Source organism: Canis aureus, chromosome 38 (assembly GCF_053574225.1).
Source record: "Canis aureus isolate CA01 chromosome 38, VMU_Caureus_v.1.0, whole genome shotgun sequence".
NCBI lineage: Eukaryota > Metazoa > Chordata > Mammalia > Carnivora > Canidae > Canis > Canis aureus.
Window position 1 is genome coordinate 18,170,783 of NC_135648.1, and position 24,016 is coordinate 18,194,798.

At 37.5% G+C, this 24,016-nt stretch overlaps 1 protein-coding gene across 6 annotated transcripts in view; it reads left to right on the plus strand.

Annotated features, from left to right (window-relative positions):
• Positions 1–24,016, plus strand: part of CDC73 (cell division cycle 73) — a 253,894-nt gene that overhangs the window by 129,121 nt on the left and 100,757 nt on the right. For all 6 annotated transcript variants that reach the window (XR_013374102.1, XR_013374103.1, XR_013374106.1 and 3 more), the window contains exon 17: positions 2,524–2,670. The gene's annotated coding sequence lies outside the window, so the exon portion shown is untranslated. The remainder of the gene's footprint in view (positions 1–2,523; positions 2,671–24,016) is intronic.

Consider the following 24,016-nt stretch of genomic DNA (forward strand, 5'->3'; position numbering starts at 1 on the left):
TTTTGCTTAACATAATATTCTCTAGCTCCATCTATGCCATTGCAAATGGCAAGTTTATTCTTTTTTGTGGCTGAGTAATATTCCAGCGTGTATATATGTGTGTGTGTGTGTGTGTTTGTACACACATTGAATCTTATATATATACCACATCTTCTTTATCCATTCATCAATCAATACACACTTGAGCTGTTTCCATAATTTGGCTTTTAGAGATAACGCTGCTATAAACATCAGGGTGTGTGTATCCCTTTGAATTAGCATTTTTGTGTCTTTTGGATAAATACCCAGTCATGCAATTGCTAAACTATAGGGTAGCTCTATTTTTAACTTTTTGAGGCTATTTTCCAGAGTGATTGCACCAGTTTGCATTCCCACCAATAGTGTAAGAAGTTTCCTTTTTCTCTATACCCTCACCAATACCTGTTGTTTCTTTTGTTTAGCCATTCTGATAGGTGTGAGGTGATTTCTCACTGTAATTTTGATTTGTATTTCCCTGATGATGAGTGATGTAGAGCATCTTTTCATGTATCTATGGCAATCTGTATGTCTTCTTTGGAAAAATGTCTATTCTTCTGCCCATTTTTTAATTGGATTATTCATTTTTGGGGGTATTGAGTTTTGTAAATTCTTTATATATTTTGGATACTAACCCTTTAGAGGATATGTCATTGGTAAACATCTGTCCCATTCCATAGGTTGCCTTTTAGTTTTGCTAAATGTTTCCTTCATTGTAATGAAAGCTTTTTTATTTTGATGAAGTCCCAGTAGTTTATTTTTGCTTATGTTTTACTTGCCTCAGAAGACATCTTGAAAGAAGTTGCTACAGCCAATGTCAAATAAGTTACCGCCTGTGCTCTCTCCTAGCATTTTTATGGTTGCAGGTCTCAAATTTAGATCTTTAGTCCATTCTGTATTTAATTTTGTATATGATGTGAGAAAGCAGTCCAGTTTCATTCCTTTGTATGTTGCTGTCCACACAACTGATTTTTGTATGTAAATTTTGTGTCTTGAAACTTTACTGAGTTTATTTATTTGTTCTAGTAGGACTTTGGGATAATAAGATGTAGATAACATCTTGTTATCTACAGAGAATTTTGTTCATTTGTTCTAGTAGGCCTTTAGGATTTCTATATATAAGAGCATGTTATCTACAGAGACTACTTTACTTCTTCCTTTCTGATTTGGATACAGTTTATTTCTTTTTCTTGCCTAATTGTTCTGGCTAGGACTTCCAGTACTGTGTTGAATAAGAGTGGTGATAGTTGTCTTATTCCTAATCTTAGAAAGGAGCTTTCAGCCTTCACTATCAAAAATAATGTTAGGGCCTCTGGGTGACTCAGTCAGTAAGCATCTGACTTCGGCTCATGTCTTGATCTCGGGGTTTGGGGATTGGACCCCATATAGGGTTCTGTGTTCAGCAGGCAGTCTGCTTGAAGTTCTCTCTCTCCCTCTCCTGCCCATCCTCCTGCTCATTCTCTTTCTCTGTCTCTCTGTCTCTCTCAAATAATAAATAGAATCTTTTTTAAAAATATGTTAGCCGTAGGCTTTTCATATATGGCCTTTATTATGTTTCTTCTGTATATACTTTGTGAGAGCTTTTAACATGAAAAGATGTTGAATTCTGTTAAATGATTTTTCTGCATCTAATGAGATGATAATGTGAGTTTTATTTTTTATCTTTTACTCTATTAATCACATTTATTGATTTATGTATGTTGAGTCATCCTTACACCATAAGAATAAAATCCACATGATTTTGGTGCATGATTCTTTTAATATGCAGTTAAATTCAATTTCCTAGTATTTTTTTTTTTAAATTTTTTTTTTCAATTTCCTAGTATTTTTGTTGAGAAATTATGCATCTGCATTCATCAAGGATATTGGGCCTATGTTTTTCTTTTCTTATAGTATCCTTATCTTGTTTTGGTATCTGGGTAATGCTGGCCTCATGATACGAGTTTGGGAGCGTTTCCTCCTCTTAAATTTTGTTGGAAGGGTTTGACAAGATTTTACATTTAATTCCTCTTTAAATATTTTGTAGAATTCATGAGCAAAGCCACTTGGTCCTGGGCTTTTCTTTGTTGGGAGATTGATTACTGATTCAATCTACTTACTAGTAATTGGTCTGTTTGGGTTTCCTATTTCTGTATGATTCAGTCTAGGCAGGTTGTATGTGTCTGGAAATTTATCCATTTCTTCTAGGTTGTGTAATTATTAGCATATAATTGTTCATACTAGTCTCATGATTTTTTGTATTTCCATATCTGTTTCTGTTTTGTTTGTTTTTTAGAGAGAGAGTGCATGTGTGCATGCGTGGGAGTTGGGGGGAACGAGCAGAAGAAGAGGGAGAGAGAAAATCTTAAGCAGGCTTCTGAGCCTTATGCAGGGCTCCCTCTCATGATGCTGATGAGATCATGACCTGAGCCAAAATCAAGAGTCAGACACTTAAGTGACTGAGCCATCCAGGTGCCCCTGTGGTATCTGTTTTTATTTTTATTTATTTAATTTATTTATTTTTCACAGGCACCCAGGGGGTTCCCACCTGCCCCGCGCCCCACACCACACCATGGACGGGGGGCGCACACGCACGTGGACATGGCCCAACAGCCACCGGGCAGCGCCCTGCAACCTCCAAGGGCTCTGTCAACCTCCGCGCCGGGGCGCGCCCAGGTACCTGGGTATCTGTTTTTAACATCTTATTTTTCATTTATAATTTTATTTTCTTTTTGTCCTCTCTTTTCTTGGTAAGCCTAGCTAAAAGTTTGTTAATTTTATCTTTTGAAGGAAACAACTCTTTGTTTTGATGAAGTCTTCTATTGTTTTCCTACTCCCTATTTCATATGTTTCTGCTCTGATCTTTGTTATTTCCTTCCATCTACTAACTTTGGGCTTAGTTTGTTCTTTTTAGAATAATTCACTGAGGTATAAAGTTAGTTGTTTACTTGAGGTTTTTATTTATTTTTTAAATGTGGTCACTTACTTGTTATGAATGCCACTCCTAGAATTGCTTTTGCTGCATCCCTAAGTTGTAGTATGTTGCATTTCCATTTTCATTTGTTTGAAAATATTGGTTTATTTCCCTTTTGATTTCTTCTCTGACCCATTGATTGTTCAGATGTGTGTTGTTTAATCTCCACATATTCTTGAATTTACCACTTTTCCTTCTTTTATCAATTTTTAGTTTCATATCATGATCAGAAAAGATGCCTAGTATGATTTAAATATTTTTAAATTTGCTGAGAATTATGACCTAACATACCCTGGACTGTCCTGTAAGCTGATGAAAAGAATGTGTATTTGTTTGTTAGTCGATGGAATGTTCTGTATGTTTGGTTCATTTGGTCAGAAGTACAGTTTAAGTCCAATGTTTCCTTATTGATTTTCCTTCTTTCTCCTTTTTTCTTTTTCTTTTCTTTCTTTTCTTTTCTTTTCTTTCTTTTCTTTCTTTTCTTTTCTTTTCTTTTCTTTCTTTTCTTTTCTTTTCTTTTCTTTTCTTTCTTTTCTCTTTTCTTTCTTTCTTTCTTTCTTTCTTTCTTTCTTTCTTTCTTTCTTTCTTTCTTTCTTTCTTTCTTTCTTTCTTTTTCTTGATTTTATTTATTTATTCATGAGAGACACAGAAAGACAAGCAGAGACACAGGCAGAGGGAGAAGCAGACTCCTCACAGGGAGCCCAATTTGGGACTTGATCCTAGGACCCAAGGATCACTAGTGAGCCAAAGGCAGATGCTCAATCACTGTGTCACCCAGGTGCCCTCCTTATTGATTTTCTGTTTGGATAATCTATCCATTGTTGAATGTGTGGTATTGAAGTCCCTTACTCTTATTGTTTTGTCTATTTTTCCTTCAGATTTGTAAGTATTTGCTGTATATATTTAAGTATTCCAGTATTGGGTACATAAATATTTACAGCTGTCATATCCTTTTGATGAGTTAACCCTTTTATCCTTATATAACGGCTTATATAATCCTTCTTTGTCTATCGTTACAGTTTTCTTTAAAGATTTTTATTTATTTATTCATGAGAGATAGAGGCAGAGACATAGGCAGAAAGAGCAGCAAGTTCCCTGCAGGAAGCCTGATGCAGACTCGATCCCAGAACTCTGGGATCATGACTGAGCCAAAGGCCGACTCAGGCAACCACTGAGCCACCCAGCTGCCCCATCATTACAGTTTTTGACTTAAAGTCTATTTTGTCTGCTATAAGTTTGGGTACCCTTCCTTTCTTTAAGTTTCCCTTAGTGTGGAATATCTTTTCTCATCTCTTCACTTTGAACCTTTGTATGTCCCTAGAGCTGACAAATCTCTTGTAGGCAAGAGATAAACTTGGGTCTCTCTCTTTTTATTCATTCGGCCACTCTGTCTTTCAATTGAAGAATTACTCCATTTACATTTAAAGTAATTATTGATAAGTAAGGACTTACTAATGCCATATTGTTCATTATTTTCTGTTTTGCAGTTTCTTTGTTTCTTTCTTCCTCTCTTGCTATCTTCCTTTGTGAATTGAGGGTTTTCTGTAGTGATATACTTTGATTCCCTTCTCATTATCTGTGTCTATCCACTGTAGGCTTTTGCTTTGTAGTCACCCTGAAGCTCACACAAAACATTTTTTAGATATAACAATCAATTTTGAGCTGATAGCAACTATAGCAACTTGACTTCAATTACATTAAAAAAACTCTACCCTTTTTACACATACCCTCATATTTTATGTTTTTGATGTCACAATTTAAATCTTTTTGTATTATGTACCCATTAAGTTATTGTAGCTATATTTATTTTTATACTTCTTTCCTTTTATATTAGAGTTAAGTGATTAAAACATTACCATGTTACAATATTGGAGTATTTAGAATTTAACTCTGTACTTATCTTTACTAGTATGTTTTATATTTTCATATTTTCATGTTAGTAGTTCCTTTCATTTCAGCTTGACCATTTCCTTTCAGCATCTTTTTTTCTGTAAGGCAGGCCTAGTGGTGATGAACTTCCTCAGTTTTGTTCCTCTGAGAACTTTATCTATTTTTCATTTTTTAAATCTCTTTTTCATTTCCAAAGGATAGTTATCAAATAGAGTATTCTTTGTTGGCAGTTTTTTTCTTTTAGCATTCTGAATATGAATCATTCCACCTCTCCCAGCCTTAAGGTTCTGCTGAGAAATCCATTGACAGCGTTATGGGTGTTTCATGTAAATGACAAGCTTCTTTTCCCTTGATGCTTTCAAGATTATGTCTTTGTTTTTTGAGTTTTGTTATACTGTGTTTTGGAGAAGATCTCTTTTAGTTGAATTTGGGCATCTATTAACTTCCTGAATTTGGATGTGCAAATTTTAACTAATTTTTGGAAGTTCTAAACCATTATTTCTTCAAATATGTTTTCTGCCCCCTTTCCCTCTCTTCTTCTAGGATTCCAGTAATGTATAGATTGTTCCTTTTATTGATTTTTCATTAATCCTGTATCTCTCTTCCTGTCTTCTTCTTTTTTGTGTTTTTTGTTTTTTTGGGTTTTTTTGTTTGTTTGTTTGTTTGTTTTTTTAATTTTTATTTATTTATGATAGTCACAGAGAGAGAGAGAGAGAGAGAGAGAGAGAGAGGCAGAGACTCAGGCAGAGGGAGAAGCAGGCTCCATGCACCGGGAGCCCGATGTGGGATTCGATCCCGGGTCTCCAGGATCGCGCCCTGGGCCAAAGGCAGGCACCAAACCACTGTGCCACCCAGGGATCCCTGTTTGTTTTGTTTTGTTTTGTTTTTTGCTCTTCTGGTTTGGTAATTTCAAATTACCTGTTTTCAGGCTCATTGATTTGTTCTTCCTCTTCGTCCAGTCTGCTTTTGAAGCTCTCTAGTGAATTCTTTATTATAGTCACTGTATTCTTCAGCCTCAAAATTTGTTTTTTTGGTTTTTCCTTTTTTTATCTTTTCTCTGTGTTGAATTTCTCATTTTGTTCTTTTGTTGTTTTCCTGGTTTCATTGAATTGTTTGTGCATGTTCTTTTATAGCTTTCTGAGCATCTTTAGAAGAATTATTTTGAATTCTTTGTCAGACAACTCATGTATTTCCATTTCTTTGTATTCAGTTAATGGGAGTTTACTGTGTTCCTTTGCTAGTGTCATGTTTCCTTGATTCTTCTTGCCTGCTTTCCATGGTCATATAGCTAAGAATCACATTTTCCATGTGTTGTCCATAATTATTGTCATACATAATGAGTATTATAATATTATTGAAAATAATTGTTATTTTCCATTTCCATCTCCAAATAGATGCCATGTGACTTGAAGGAGTTACCATTCTGTTGTGAAAATATAAGGGTTTAACTTGACCATTTGCTAGCTGTAAATTTATATGTTTGCATGGAAGTGTCAACAAAGATGCCACCAAGCATAGCATATATTTTCTCACCATAAATATAACTGTGAATCTGCTTAAATACTGGTATAATTGGCATCTTTAACATGTTGAATCTTCTAATCCATGAAAACAGTATGTATTCCACTTACTTGGATTTTATTTGATGTTTTTATCAGCATTTTGTAGTTCTCAGCATATAAGTTCTGTTAGATTTTATCTAAATATTACTCCTTTTTTGAGTGATTATAAATGACATTGTATTTTTAATTTCAGCCTCTTCATGTTTATTGGTAGTATATGGAAATACAAGTGATGTTTTTATGCTACAACCTTGCTAAACTCGCTGAGAAGGGTTTTTATTTGTTTTTGTTTTTGTTTTGGTAGATTTCTTGGTACTTTCTATGCTAATGTCATTTACAAATGGAGCCAGTTTTATTTTTTCCTTTTCAATCTGTGTGCCTTTTATTTCTTGCCTTATTGCAATGGTTAGAATTTCCATTAGTATGTTAAATCAGGGATGTACTGATTAAAAAAAAAAAACACAACCATACAGTCAAAATGTACATGAGGGACTGTAATCTAAAATAACCAGGCAGCCCAGGTGGCTCAGCGGTTTAGTGCTGCCTTCAGCCCAGGGTGTGATCCTGGAGACCTGGGATCTAGTCCCAAGTCGGGCTCCCTGCATAGAGCCTACTTCTCCCTCTCCCTGTGTCTCTGCCTCTCTCTCTGCATCTCTCTGTGTCTGTTATGGATAAATAAATAAAATCTTTAAAAAATAAAATAAAATAAAATACAATACCCTAGGACCAGGCCAATAATGTATATAAATTGTGTAAGTAGTAGAATTGATGGGAATGTACTCTACTAGAGAATATAAATGTGTATATATATATATAGATAGATAGATAGATAGACAGATAGACAGATATAGATATAGATATGTAGATAGATAGATAGATAGATAGATAGATAGATAGATCTCCTAAAGATAAAGAAAAAAGACAACCAAATCCAAAGACTTAAAAACTACTGTGTATTTTTTGTTGTTATTTTTCTTGCCAAATAAAATGTATTTTCAGGAAGGATTTGGCTGAAGATAGTCATTGGTCTCCAGCCTCTGCATGGAATTGCATTCAAAGAAAATAAAATTGAACTCCACAAGCCTTGAATAATAATTTAGATTCTGCATGTGCCAAATAAGAGCCCTACTTCTGGAGGATTGCAATCAGGTCATATTGAGATAAGGATTAAGACTCAGTTGACAACAGATGTTACATTGGTTAGCTATTCATGTATTATGTACCACCCCTAAACCATTTGTTATTGCATTTATTATTAGTCTGTGGGTCATTTGGTCTTTTCTGGGCTTGGTCTTAATCTTGCTTTTAACCCATGTTGGGCTGTTCTTGGCTGGGCTTGCTCAGGCATCTACATTCAGCTGGCTGGTTGACTGCAGTATGGCTTTAGTCTAGGATGGACTGGTTCTTATGTGTGAAGCTGGTTGGCTGACAACTAGAGCAACAGTGAGTTAGTAGGCTGTCTGTCTCTCATTACCCAGTGTAAGATTCTAGGCATGTTCTCATGGCAAAGACTTAGGAACCAGAGAGAACAGAAGCATGTAAAACCCCTTGAGGCCTAGACTCAGAATTGCCACACTTTCACTTCCACTACTTTCTGTTGGCCATAACAGGTCACAAGTCAAGCCTGGATTGAAGGAATGAGGAAACAGATTCCACCTCTTGATAGAAAAACCTTCAAGGGCACATTACAAGGGGTATGGATACAGGGAAGCCATTAATTGGGGCATCTATGCAAACAGTATACTATGAGCATGTAGGGTCTCTTTAAGGTTAGAGATTATTGCTCATTTTTTCAACATATCTGGCAAAATTTGTATATATATGCTTCCTTTTTTTTTTATTTTTATTTTATGATAGTCACAGAGAGAGAGAAAGAGGCAGAGACACAGGCAGAGGGAGAAGCAGGCTCCATGCACCGGGAGCCCGATGTGGGATTCAATCCCAGGTCTCCAGGATCGTGCCCTGGGCCAAAGGCAGGCGCCAAACAGCTGTGCCACCCAAGGATCCCTATATATGCTTCCAATTCACCAACTGTTCTGAATTGTTTGTCGAAACACTAGAAACAAGTAGAAGATAGATTATAAATTAAAATATAACCTAACCTTGTATGATACCAAACAATTCTGATAACAGGCAGGCATGAAATGTCTAACCTGGACCTAACAGTATGTATTGATGTTGATTCCAAAGAAACCCCATCTGTATCTACACGTGATTGATTAGTATAGATGGTTCCTCATTATAGAATCAAAGGGTGATAATGAAAAGTTGATAAAAGCTCTAAAGAGCCTTAAATATTTTCTCAGAACAAAGCCTGCTACAGCACTGATGGATACTAGGACTCATGTCCTTGAGTATGTATGTATTTTATACTTGAGAGGGAAAGACAGAGGTTACAATTGGTCAAGGCAAAATTTCAAAAATGCAATTCAACCTTATACAGATTTTCTGCAAATTACTAAATCCTTCTCTCCCTATATATGGAAAGTATTGTGTTAATTTTCTAGGGTTACCATGACGAAATACTACAGACTTGGTGGCTTAAAGAACAGAAATTGATTTTTCACAATTCTGGAGGTTAGAAGTCTAAGATCAAAGTGTCAGCAGGGTCAGTTTCTCCTGAGTCCTTTCTCCTTTACTTGTAGATAGCTGTCTTCTTCTGTCTTCATGTGGTTTTCCCTATGTGTATGTCTGTGTTCTAAGGTTCTCTTCTTATAAGAACACTGGTCATGTTGGATTAGGAGTCACTCTAATGACTTCATTTTAACTTAATGACTTTTTAAAAGTTCTGTCTCTAAATACAGTCACATTATATATATATTTTTTGTGTGTAATCCTTTTATTTTCCTCCATATGAAATTTTCCACAGGCCCTTTACTTTTATGCTTCCTCTTTTTTTTTTTTCTGCTTCTTCTTACATGACAGTACTATAGTTACTTAAGTCCTAAACACAGGATTAATTCAGAAATTAAAATGTATAGTTAACCAAAACTCAAATTTGATTTAATGCCACATCCTCACAGTGGGGAGGAGTCAGGGTTTGGCAGCTTCTCTATTTCTCCATTTCTTCCTCCCTAGTTCTCTCCTCTCCCAAAGCCGACCTGCCCCTCCACTTCAACTGCAACACTGGAGCTAGGAGAGAGGAATGGCTAGACATGGAAAATTCCTATAGGGACTGGTACCCTTGGGAGCTGGCTTCATATTCTGAGCCCAGCATAGGCTCAGAGCAGACTTCGGCTCTTGTGTATGTATTTTGTGGATTCACAGAGGTTTCATGCTGGGTGCCTCTCTCCTGTAGTTTACAGGACCTGGGAAACTTCCTGTCTTTTTTCCTGGTGGCTTCTTGAAATAACTTCCTCTTCACCTCCAGCTTTTTGTTTTCTAAGGTCACTCTGCTTCTCCAGGAGACAACCCATGCCACTTCCTTCTCCTTATGTTCCACATCTAGTCCATGGAGAGCATCTGCCCAGGTGTAGCTCAGGCTACCATCTGTGTTAGCTCTGACATGAGTTAGCACAAATTTTCTAAGACCTCCAACTGCAAGAAACATTGTTCAGTTCTCCCTGGAGTCCTTGGGAAACTTCTTTATTATTCTTGCAGTGAGATGTAGTGCCTACCCTATACCTCCAATCTCTGTTGTCCTCTCACTCCTTCCCCAACCACAATGTAGCCACCAACTCTCTCTAAAGGTGATCATCTCAAAGATATATCTCCTTATCTCAGCAGGTCCTTTTATATTCTTATTGGATGAGGCATTTCAAAACTCTAAGAACAATTCTCTGCCTTTGTGAATTATGTAGATGATGATTGGGTTTTAGGATTTCAAATCTGTTGTATCTTCTATCTTAGTCAAAACTTTAATTTTAATATCCTTTATCTGTCTTTATTACCTGTCTTCTTCAGGTGAAAGTCATTAGATTTCTAAAGTTACCAGTATGGGGATCCCTGGGTGGCGCAGCGGTTTGGCGCCTGCCTTTGGCCCAGGGCGCGATCCTGGAGACCCGGGATCGAATCCCACATCGGGCTCCCGGTGCATGGAGCCTGCTTCTCCCTCTGCCTGTGTCTCTGCCCCTCTCTCTCTCTCTCTCTGTGACTATCATAAAATAATTTAAAAGAAAAAAAAAAAAAAGTTACCAGTATGGAAAATAGGAGCTTACCCAAAGTCTCCTAGGCTACAGTAAGAGGAGTGTATGTTACAATCTTTTCTGGGCTATAAATGAGAGAAGAATGTTCTTTTATTGAAAAGCCCGGAAAGTATTATTGGTGATCTGTATCAGCTTACATTGTACATGGTCATACTCTTATTCCATACTGAAACATTGGAAAATTACTCTAAATTTATTATTTAGCCTGCCCAATAGGGCAATGGAAAAAATGTATCCTTTACTTAATCATGCCACTCTTTTAGAACCATTTCTAAGAGAACAATCTGGTATCTTGGTCACTTGAGAAAACAAATCCTGCTTATAATCACAAAATGGTATCAGTGTAAAAATATGGAAGTTAGCAATCAGCTTGGTGAAATTATCAATAATATTGGTCTTTTATGTGCAACAGATTTTTTTTCCACAAAGATGTAATTTCTTTTTTTTTTTAAAAAAGGATATTTTGATTAGTCCCTTAAAGAAAGTAAAACCCTTGAATTTAAAATTAAACTTAAAAGAGTTGTCTTATAAAGTCCACTTCAATATGTTACACTTTTCCAGTTATTTTATTTATAACTTCATCTTAAAAGATGTCTCAGTATTGTGACAGTTTTAGCTCTCTTATTATCAACAGCCACTATTTTAGAGGGAAAGTAGCTTTAGTATATAACAAACCACAGAAAAACTTAATGGTTAAAACAGTCAACATTTATTTTTCATGATTCTGTTAGTTGGCTGGATTGGCCAGAGCTGGATAGTCTATGAAAGCATCACTCTCATAACTATCCATTGTTTGATTAGTTTTGGTCAAAAGCTTCTGTAGCTTCATTGGTTGGGAGCTTGGTCTGGATGGGGCTGAGCTGGGACAACTTATCTCTGTCCCATGCAATGTCTCATCATCCCATTGGCTATCAGATGCTTCTTCATCACATGGTGGTCTCAGGGTTCTAAAAATACCAAGAAAGTGAGAAAGCCCTAATGAATAAGCAGTTTAATACCATTTCCCCCTTCCAGTACAGGATCCAGTCTAGGATTACATATCAATATAACTGGCATGGCTCTTTAATCTTCTCCAATTTGGAGGAATTCCCCAGTCTTTCTTGATAATGCCATACTTGAACACAATCACCTTCTTTTAAATAAGATGCTTCTCATTTTGGGTTTGTCAGATATTTCCTCATGACTATCCTCAGTTGGAATCCTACTTAATTGATGCTGAGACCTTCTCAAGATACAGTGTCTCGAGGCACACAATATGCTTTTGCTCTTTGGTGGTGATAACTAATCACCTGGTCAAGCTGCCATCCAATTTCCTCACTATATATTTATATTTAGTAGCTTTTCCTTGCATATTTAATAAGCAACTTGTGGGAAGATGCTTTAAGACTGTACAAATATACTGCTTCTCATCCAAAATTTCCTCTTCAGTTCAACTTCCATTGATACTTCTTGCTTGAACTAGTCATTCCTGCTTTCCTGTGATGATTGCCAAATGGTAGCTCTGCAACTTGAGCTCTCTCTCCTCCATGTCAACCAGTTGGTGCTCAGCCAACTGAATGCTGAAACAATGCCCTTCCTTCTCCCATTTTCTATATGTATCTTTATCTGTTTATTATCAGTTCAGACTCATGGATTCCTATTTTTTTAATGGCTTACAAATTTGTTACTGTCCCAAATTTGTCCTGTGGGACTCTTTCAAGCTATCTCCTATATGCTTGTGGCACCCCCTCCCCCATCGTATTTTCGAAATTTTCTAACTTTATGGCCTAATAAGACTCACAAGATTTAGATTTGATCATCTGAATCAGGTGAAGTCATAAATCTAATGTAAAATTGGATCATTTTGTTCACATATGGAATCTTCATCCTGATGAAAATTATTAAAAGAGCTGTCTACATCTAGGACCCAAAGACAGACAATCATCTCACAAATCTATCATTGTTACATCAAACTGACAGCAATCGACAGAGAAATCAGCTATATATCAAAAGATATCGAGGAATTTTAATAAATCTTTGTAAATGTTAAAAATTTTTATTTGGTGGCCTAGTTTAAATGGCATATTACCTATTTTAAAATCTTCATAGAGGGGATCCCTGGGTGGCTTAGCGGTTCAGCGCCTGCCTTTGGCCCAGGGTGTGATCCTGGAGACCTTGGATCAAGTCCCGCGTCGGGCTCCCGGCATGGAGCCTGCTTTTCCCTCTGCCTGTGTCTCTGCCTCTCTTTCTCTCTCTCTCTCTTTGTCTATCATGAATAAAATCTTTTTAAAAATAAAATAAAATCTTAATAGAAATATCATTAAAAACAAAACTTTGAAGATAGAATCTCTCTGGAAAAGAGTACTTAGCTAGTGGGTCTCAACACAAAAATTTTCACTTTGGTTACTATTCTTTTGTGTTAAGATACTTTAAGCAAGGCATGTGAGATTTCTTGAGAAATTTTACTCTAGATATTTCTTTTTTTTTTTAAGATTTTATTTATTTATTAATGAGAGACACAGAGAGAGGCAGAGACAGAGGCAGAGAGAAGCAGGTGCCTTGCAGGGAGCCTGACATGGGACTCGATCCCAGGTCTCCAGGATCACATCTTGGGCCAAAGACAGGCGCCAAACTACTGAGCCACCCAGGCGTCCCTAGATATTTCTTTTTACATTTCTATATCTTTCAACATCATATCACTATTTCATGTTAATTGTCAGATTCTTTCATTTGTGCCTTTTTATTTCATGCTCATGCCCCTCCTCTCCTAACACGTTTTCCTGTCAACGTTGAGTACAAGAAAGAGAAATCAAAGTTATAGAAATCAGAGATCCTTGTCAGAGGTCTTATTTAATAAAAATATCCCTTGTGCCAAATTATTTGAATGCTGTTTATAATCAGTTCTTCAGAGAGAAGTATTTTCTTTGTGTGTTTTATTACTTTAACTTAGTGCATAGTACCTTGACTACTTTTCTAACAGCATTAAGGTAAAACAACATGCAAAAGTATACTCTATTGAAACATTGTTTAAAAAATTAATTCAGCAAGTATTATATGTTTACTTGATTGCTTTGATTGCTAACCATGCACTTGGCATTGTCCTGTTTTAGAGGCATCAAAAAAGTTCTGTAATATTCATTCCAGTGAAGAGCCTAAGACTTTTGGGAAATACAAAAAAATTACAAGAAACATTAGATAATAGTACAGCAAGAATTACTAGATTAGATATTAACGTAGGGCTACTACTTTGATAGAGCTGTGCTTGAAAATCATTCTCGGAGTGTACTATTTATCCAGTGGTGTGTCACAAAGTATCCCGAAACTTGGCGGCTTAACACAAAACAAACAGTTATTATCTCACAGGGTTTAAGAAGGTCAGAAATCCAGGAGTGGCTTGGCCGGGTGGCTCTGGCTCAGCATCTCTCTTGAGATTCCAGCCAAGTTGCTGGTGAGGGCTGTTGACATCTTAAGGCTTAACTTGGGCTAGAGAATCTGCCTCCAGGCTGATTCATATCAGAATCAGCAAGTCTCTGTTCTTTAGTGGTTGTTGGAGGAGGCTTTAGTTCCTTACCACGTGAACCTCCCCTTATGACTGCTCACAACATGGCATCTTGCTTCCCCCGGAGTAAGCAATCTGAGAGGGAGAGAGAGTGAGTGCCCAAGGTGGAAATCACAGTCTTTTTATAACCTAACCTCAAGAGTAACATAAGCTATTGGTCACACAGACTAATGTCTGGTAAACTGTGTTGAGGACTACCCAAGAGTAGTGCCTGGGTATCAGGTATGGTTTGTTGGGAGCCATTATTGAGGCTGGTCTACCACCCAGAGACAGGTCAGCTGTGCAGAGGAGGAACTGCTAGTTTCTAAGGCAGCTGCTGGAGTCTGTAGCATGTACTCACTTTTTCCAAGACTTTACCTGCTGGCAGCTGGACCACTTATAATGGTCTGCTTGGGACCCAGATGGCTGGTTGGCTGAGATACCCTTAATTTCAAGAATCTTGAGGAGGTGTGGACAGTTTACAGTATTAAGAAGTCAGAAATGTAAGATTTGAACCATCCCTTTGATCTTGGCTCCGTCTAGCTACTTAGCCATTAATAAGCCTATTTCATCCCAGTATATTTGTTGAACCCTGGAGATACAGTGGTGAACACATAGAAATTATTTTGGCCCTTACAAAACTTTTACTATGATAGATGAGATATGTACTAAACGACTAATTTCACAGATAATCATTTAATTACAATTATGAAAATGGCAGCAGTTTTGTTTTGTTCTGAAGTCCATGGGAAGTGTCAGCGCCCCTTCTGGCAGGGACACAAAGTCAACTTTGACCTGATCTTCAGAGGCCTAATAGTTATGCAGTTGTAAAATGGATGGGCAACCTTTACCTTGGGTTTAGAAGAAGGCCTTTTTTGCTGGAGGAGGCAGATTGCTTGCAAACTGCTTCTCTTGTTGATGTGATGAGTTTGCAGAAGGCACACAGAGGAGATCTGTGAACAGAACACAAGTCATCCCCTATAGCCTGATCTGTAGGTTCACACTATAACTTCAGCATGTTGAGCAATAGTGTTTCTGGGAAGACTTAAAACTACAGAAATTTGTTTCTGTTCAGGATACATAATCTCTGCTGCAGTCGTTAGGCACATTAAAAAAATACATTAATAATCCATTAAAGGTATTGATGTCTTGGCGATTAGTTTATTTAACGTTTGATGTGCCTTATAGCCTCTAGTTTGTTTTCTTTCTTTCTTTCTTCTTTCTTTCTTTCTTTCTTTCTTTCTTTCTTTCTTTCTTTCTTTCTTTTCTTTTCTTTTCTTTTCTTTTCTTTCTTTCTTCTTTCTTCTTTCTTTCTTATAGCTGACATATATATATATATATATATATATATATATATATATATATATAAAACCTCAGTTGAAATTTTAGTCTTCTTTTAGTGCATTCATTTTCATCAAGCCTTTTAGGGTAATTGGTCCCAGTGCATGCTTTGTTTCTGTGATTGTGTCATGATGGTATCTTAAGTTGTCTTCTTTTGATAGAGACACACTTTTTGTATAATAAATATATAGGAATATTTTCATAGGTAGAAATGAAAAGGTTTTCCCATTTTTCTTGAAACATGAAAATGCGTGGTCTACCTTTCATTCCCCCACATCTAAGACAAACATATGTAAAGAAATAGTTCATTTTTCTCTAAACTCTTCAGAAGAAAAAATAGTACATCCACACTGATAAATGCCAACTGACATTTGGCCTCAAGTTAGGGAGGCAGCAGGGAAAAGCAAGGACTGTGATGAACAGGAGGGTGAATGCTGTGTTCAAGGGAATAGCTGTTGCTTAGGCTAAGCCCATGTTGCCATTTTGGAATATGGGCCTATTGTTGGAAGAGCTTCCAAATTTTCAAGAGAAGCTGTCACTCCAAATTTTCATGTGAAATCTCCTGGCATTCGAAGGTCAGTCTTATCAGATATGTCATTGGCAGATATCTTCTTCCATTCCATAGGTTGTCTTTAGTTTTGTTGGTTGTTTCCTTCACTGTTCAGAAAATTTTTATTCTAATGAAGTCACAATAGTTTATTTTTGCTTGTGTTTCTCTTGCCTTGGGAGACATAGCTAGAAAGAAGTTGCTATGGCCAATGTCAAGAAGTTACTGCCTGTGCTCTCTTCTAGAATTTTTATGGTTGCAGGTCTCACATTTAAGTCTTTAATCCATTTTGAATTTCTTTGTGTGTATGATGTGAGAAAGCATTCCAGTTTCATCCTTCTGCCTGTCAATGCCAGATTTCCCAACACCATTTACTGAAGACACTTTTTCCTATGGGATATTCTTCCCTGCTTTGTCAAAGATTAATTGGCGGTATAGTTTTGAGTTTATTTCTGGATTTTTCTATTCTGTTCTATTGATCTATGTGTCTATTTTTGTGCCAGTACCATACTGTCTTGATCACTACAGCTTTGTAATATAACTGTAAGTCCAGAATTGTGATGTCTCTGGCTTTGCTTCTTTTTCAAGGTTGGTTTGACTATTTGGAGTCTTTTGTGGTTCCAGACAAATTTTAGAATTGTTTGCTCTAGTTCTGTGAAAAATGCTGTTGACATTATAATAAAAACTTTTTTTAAAGTCTCTTATTTAAAAAAAAAAAAAAGAGTACCTTCTCTAATAAAAAATGAATACATAAAGGTCAATCTTAAACAGACAAACAAAACAGAACACCATTTGGGCCAAGAAGAATTATGTGCAGGCTGAGTTTGAATTGTGAGCTGCCACACATGGGGGTTTGGTAGGTAGGAGAGATGGGCGCAGGTATCTGAGGCTCCAGCCCAGTGTGTGCTGGAGAATGAGAGGCATGCTGGCAAAACAGAACCATGCCTGGGGTGCTGCTGCCATCTGCCAGACAGCAGGGCCACACGGTGAGGCAGCCAACTCTTTGGACCCAGTGCTCTGTTGACACTGAGAGAGAAGTGGTGCTGTAATGGGCTATGCAGACTCCAGTGTGTTCCGCACTTAGAAGCAAATGCATTATTGGACTCCAGAGTGCCTGGACCATACAGGGGAAACTTCAAGAAGGAGATGGTAGATTTTCTTCTTCCAAGTGGTGCTGATGGGTTCTTGGGCAGCTAATTGGAGAGAGAGAAAGAGAGAGAGACAGAGAGAGAGAGAACTGTGTTTAGATTTGAGATTGGTGAAGCAGGCCACAAATGTTACAAGTGCTGAGAAGAAGAGGGAAGAAGTCATAATGGAAGGAGGTGACCTAGTCTAGAAGTCAGGGAAGCCTCCCTGAGGAAGTCCGTTTAAGCTAAGATCTGAAAGGTGAGTGGTAGTTCACCAGGCAAAGCTCAGGAAAACAGACCTTCAGGTAGAGGAACTAGCATATGAATTGGCCCCAAGGTGGGAAAGATCACTGTGCATTTGAGGAAATAAAAAAAATATGCAGAAAAGGAGAACGATTCTTCCGACGCTGGAGCTGTGTTGTCAAGGTAAAGTTGTAATGTTGTAGCATGGCAATGGTGCTGACCGTTAGTCCTAAGACTTATTAAATAGGAGAATGATATGATCAGATTAGTGGGTCTTTTTAAGTAGACTTGTTGAAGTATAACATGTAGAGAAAAGAGTGCAAATCGTAAACATGTAGTTAAATGAATTTTTACAAAGTGAACACTCATGAAACTAGTACCCACGTCAAAAAACAGAAGTCCTAGCACCCTAGAATTCCCTCTTCCAGTCATTATCTACTCCCAGGGTTACCAGTATCTTGACTTCCAACATCAAAAATTGGGTTTGCCTAAACCACCTAAATACACACCTTTTCCCAAAGAAGACATACAAATGGCCAAAGGGTACATGACAGTGTGTTCAACATCACTCCTCATCAGGGAAATGCAACTCTGAACCCCAATGAACTATCACTTCACACCTGTTAGAATGGCTTTTACCAAAAATATAAGAGATTACAAGTGTTTGCAAGGATGTAGGTTAAAGGAAACCCTGCGTACTGCTTATGCGAATGCAAATTGGCTTAGTCATTATAGAAACAATATGGAGGTTCCTCAAAAAATTAAAAATAGAAATACCATGTGATCCAGCAATTTCATTCTTTTTTTTTTTTTTTATGATAGTCACACAGAGAGAGAGAGAGAAGCAGAGAAACAGGCAGAGGGAGAAGCAGGCTCCATGCACCGGGAGCCTGACGTGGGACTCGATCCCGGGTCTCCAGGATTGCGCCCTGGGCCAAAGGCAGGCGCTAAACCGCTGCGCCACCCAGGGATCCCCAGCAATTTCATTCTTAGATATAGACCCAAAGGAAATGAATAGGATATCGAAGAGATGCATACACTTCTATTTTCACTGCAGCATTATTCAAAATAGCCAAGTTATGGAATGGGTAAAGAAAAAATGCTATATATAGAAATCCTGCCATTTATGACAACATGGATGGACCTTGAGGGTGCTATGCTAAGTGAAATAAGTCACAGAAAGATGCATCTGTATGACCTAACTTATATGTGGAATCTTAAAAAAAAAAAAAGTCAAGTTTATAGAAATGGAGCCTAGAATGGTGGTTATCAGAGGCTTAGGAGTAGGAGAATTGGAGTGATGCTGGTCAAAGAGGGCAAGCCTTCAATTCTAAGGTGAATAAGTTCTGGAGATGTAATGCTCAACATGGTGACTCGAGTTAACAATACCTTAGTGTATACTGGAAATTTGCTAAGAGAGCAGATCTTAAGCATTCTCACCCCCCCACACACACATACACACACAAAACACACACACACAAACTCTGTGAGGTATAGGTGTGTTAATTTAATGGATTGTGATAATCATTCCAGAAAGTATATGTATATTAAATTGTCATATTGTATACCTTAAATATGTATAATTTTATCTATCAATTATACCTCAATAAGGCTGGAGAAAAAGAACCAATTGGTTTTGTGTAATTTTGAACTTTACATATGTACTTCTTTGTGTCTGATTTACTTCATTCAACATCAGTTTCTGAGATTCATCCATATGGCTTTGCCTAGATGTAGCTCATTCTACTTTCTTTGCTGTGTAGAATTCTAGTGTACCCTTCTTTCTTTTATGGACATTTGGGTTGTATATGGCATGATGCTGCTACAAATAATGCTGCAAGGAGTGCTTTTGTACATGTTTTTTGGTGAAAATAGTGTGTATATATGGATTTCTGTTGATTAGTTTTAAAAAGAACACTGGGGCTTCTGTGTAGAATGAATTGGAGGGAAGGCAAGAGTAGATGTGGAGAAAAATGGAGAATCTCTTGCAATAGTCCAAGTCCTGAAGTGGTGGTATCTTGGACTAAGGTATTGGCAGTGAAGATGACAAATTGATGGATCCTGAAGCTTTTAGGTGCATTGTCACAATTTATTTACTATCAGCTGTAGAGGATGAAAGAAGGGCACATATTATTCATACCTCCAAATGTTTTTTTTTTATTTTTTTATTTATTTATGATAGTCACACACAGAGAGAGAGAGAGAGGCAGAGACACAGGCGGAGGGAGAAGCAGGCTCCATGCACCGGGAGCCTGACGTGGGATTCGATCCCGGGTCTCCAGGATCGCGCCCTGGGCCAAAGGCAGGCACTAAACCGCTGCGCCACCCAGGGATCCCTATTCATACCTCCAATATTTCTCAGGTGTTTAATGTGGAAATTGGTATTTAATTCATCAAGGCATTCTGGGTTTACTAATTTGGAAGCCATTTGTGGAAGTGTGTGAGTTATCATGGGTTGAGTACTTCAAATTTAAAAAAGTAATGATTTTAGAAAGTCATCTAAAACAAAGTATAATAATTTGCATGCAATTTTTACAAAAAACTGATTACTATAATCTTAAGCTTGCAGAATACATACTTATATATTCTCCCTAAAGTGGTTTTAAATGTGTTTGTTTGCAATATTCCAATTAAAAAATGTTCACATTTAAAAATATGTAGATGGGTAGGGAGTAAATTTCTATTCCTAAGGGAATTCAAGCCTTTTTTGCTTTTGTCATGGCTTGATAGAGATTGAATTGTATCACTTGATGGCTGGATATTGTGTAAAATGAATTGTTCTCAATTCTATTTCTTATAGGCCAATGCCTTCATCCCTAAATTGCTACTGCAGTAGCTACTTTATTGGCAGTCTTAGCATCAGAGGCTACAGCAGAATGAGCAGAACCTCAGCCATTGATTTATCCCTGAGCATGGATTTGGATACAGGCTGAAAACTTTAGTAGGAAGTGATGTGGGAACTTCCACTACCTCAATTTTTGAAACAAGGATTTTGTATACACAGTATCAAACTATATCTGGTACCTCACTAAAAGTCAGGTTAATAAGAAATGATAATGTGTTTCAAATTAATTATGATTAGTTTTTTCTCTTTCCCTTTTCTTTTTAAACTATAGTACATTGTATATGGAAAAAGGAAAGAGTTAAATTTAAAGACAATTGTAACCTTGTTTTAGGCATCAGTGATTTTATTCCTTTAGCATAGCACTGTCATTGAACAGAATTCTGATTTTCCTCAACTTCAAGTTCTGCTGCTGGTTGTGGCTTAATTTCATGGCATGTTTTGTATTTATTCTTTTTCATTCGCATTGTGTTATTGTTGTTGTTTTTTTGATCTGTGACACATCACTTCTGATCTTACCTTGCCCCTGAGATCTCTCTCTACTGTTTCCTGTGTTTCCTTTCACTGATAGGACTCAATGGGCAGAGTACTGGGTGCCAAGGAGGATATGAGTTACGGAAAACATGATCTTTGCCTTCATGTTCTCCAGTTTAAAATATGACTCACATAGAAAGTCAAACATTTATTGTCTTCATTTATAGAAGGCCTAACCAAATGTGCAATATGCTATTTTCATGCGTGTGACCCAGGGTTCAGTCCACTGCAGGGCAGCCCAGTGGAAAGAGCATTACAGTGTGAGCCAGAAACCTAAGCAGTCCTTCCTGGTGTGTGGCCTTCTAGCCATCTAATCTTCTGAGAGGTCTCAAAGACTCTGTCAGCCTTGGTTTCCCCATCTATAAAATCAGAATAGTAATATCCATTCCAGTGACTAGATGAAGCTGTGAACATCAAATGAGACACAGAGAAATATTTGAAAAATTGAAAAATGCTATATGAATGTACCATGAAATTGATATTTTATAATGATCAGTTGTGTTTGTTAAATTGTCATTTTGACTGCCTGAAACAGAGATCCAAATTAACAGTGCCTTGAAAAAGAATTTTGTCTCTCTCATGAAACAGCGTGATGCGCATAGTCATCAGGGGATCAATCTTTTTTAATCTTGTTGTTCTGCCATCTGTAGACTTTTGTTCTCATTTGCAAGGTCCAAGGTGGTTCATCACTTTGTCTAAATTCCAGCAAGTAGCGGGAATGAGGCAAAAGGAATGGAAGAGGACATCCATTCTCTTTAAAAGTCACACATTGCTTTTTCTCATATACCACCCACAGTACACAGTCAGTCCCCCACCCCTCTACTGGTGCAGGGGAGGCTGAGGACTGCGGTCTTCATTCTGGCAATCACTTGCCAGTTGAAAATTACAGGCACTATCACCAAAAAAGAAGGTGGAGTAAGAAGACATTGGGATACATTTCTAGATCTCTGCCACATGAATTGAAAAGAACAATAATGGAGTGAACTTTAAAAGATTATTAAAGAAATCCTATCCCATGTATAATTTCTAGTAGCCCCATTACAAGGTGGGAGAGAAACAGAAGTTAAGTTTTTTAAAGATTTTATTTATTTATTCATGAGAGACACACAGAGAGAGGCAGAGGGAGAAGCAGGCTCCCTGTGGGGAGCCTGATGTGGGACTCGATCCCAGGACCCCCGGATCACAACCTGAGCCAAAGGCAGACACTCAACCGCTGAGCCACCCAGGCATCCCGAGAAGTTAATGTTAATAATATGCTATATTGAATGTCCACAATAGCCAAACTGTGGAAGGAGCCTCAGTGTCCATCGAAAGATGATGGATAAAGAAGATGTGGTCTATGTATACAATGGAATATTCCTCAGCCATTAGAAATGACAAATACCCACCATTTGCTTTGACATGGATGAACTAGAGGGTATTATGCTGAGTGAAATAAGTCAATCAGAAAGGAATGGTCTCATTCATTTGGGGAATATAAAAGTTAGTGAAAGGGAATAAAGGGAAAGGAGAGAAAATGAGTGAAAATATCAGAGAGGGAGACAAAACATGAGAGACACCTAACTCTGGGAAACGGACAAGGGCTAGTGGAAGGGGAGGTGGGCGGGGGGTTGGGGTGACTGGGTGATGGGCACTGAGGGGGACACTTGGGATGAGCACTGGGTGTTATGCTAAATGTTGGCAAATTGAACTTCAATAAAAAATTTTTTAAAAATATGCTGTATTGTATATATTTTCCACTCCACTTCCTACCAGAAGTAACTCTTAGAAAAAGAATATGAGAAGAGTAGATATAAGAATACAGGCAGGATCATAGAATCATAGAAGAACTTTGTATTCACACACAAGATCAAGTAAATCAGGCACAGGTTATTTGGGAGGGAGACATATGGAGATGTGTTTTCAAATGTAGATCCAAAAAATAGACAGGATGGGTGTGTGCCCTTTATTTATTTAAAGGTTGAGAGCATTGGTTCAGCCATTGAGAATTGTCCATCTAAGTATAGATAAAGGCCGCATTGGCAGGTGCTTGGTTTCATGGCATTCAGCTAAAGGGTGGTGGTTCAAAAGTTAGAAAGTCCAGCTGCGAGGAGTGCTGGGCTACTTGTACTCAAGACTCATTTAGAAGAGAACAAAACAAAAGCCCAGTTACTAGGTCTCATAATTCAGGGTGGGGACGTAGGACCTAACCAGGGCCAGACCTCAACCAGACACAAGACAAGTTCTACTTGCCATATGATATTTCCAAACATAAGGGCAGTAATAGTACCAGGGTTTGCCGTGGGGCAGAAATCTGTTGATATGGATTAAGGAGCTTCATTTGGTCAAGTTTGAGGGCATACTAGGGCAAAGACCTATAATTCTTGCACAAAATTTCAATGCAAGTAATAAGGACAGAGTGGTAATATTAAAGAGCAAGTAGCACTAACACATTATTAAAATGCCAAAAACTGTGTCCTCATAAGATTCTTCTCCCCCATCCCTGCCAAAATAGGCATAGGCATCAAGGTTCTTCAAGATGTCATGTGCAATTAGGTGGGAGTCCTGGGTTCTTGTTAAGGATTTGATTGACATAAACAGAATTGATGTAAATAAAGCATGATCTAGGGTAGTGGTTCTCAACGCTGGCTATGCATTAGAATCACCTGTGAAGCTTTTTTTTAAATTCCCGATGTACCAGCCTCATTGAAGACAAATTGATATCAAAATCTCTGGGGAGTTGGTCCAAGGAGCAGTTGTTTTTTAAATTCCCAGGTGATTCCAGATGTAGAGCCAAAGTTGTAAACCACAGTTCTGGGAGAATTCAGCAAGAAGACAAGGAGTGTTGAGAGAAATGGCCAAATGGATTTAGAGCTAGAATGAGGGATAAGGTGGTAGCTGATTAAGGATTTGTTATATCACTAAAAGATATAATAGGAAAGTCAATTTTTAGCCAAAAATAGGTAGATGTCATGCTTCCCTATTATTCTGGCTTCTTGGAATTTCTTAATGACATTTCTAGGTGCTTTTCCTATAATATTTGCTTGTGGTAATGTTTGCCAGAAAGACCAACTATATTTGTTGACCACACTGGGGAAAAGGTTTTTTTCTGATTAGCTTGTTTTATGAAGTACTCTTCTTTGAGTAAAGGAAGACTTCAGTGGAATTTAAAGATAGGTAAAATGAGGCAGTTTGAACGAATTTATTGCTGATCGTGTACAATTCCTTGAATTCTAAATGCACTTTCAGTTATTTCAAAACATTTTCAAGTGGGATATGCCATGCATGTGAAATGAGACCAACATGGTGAGAAATTGTCGA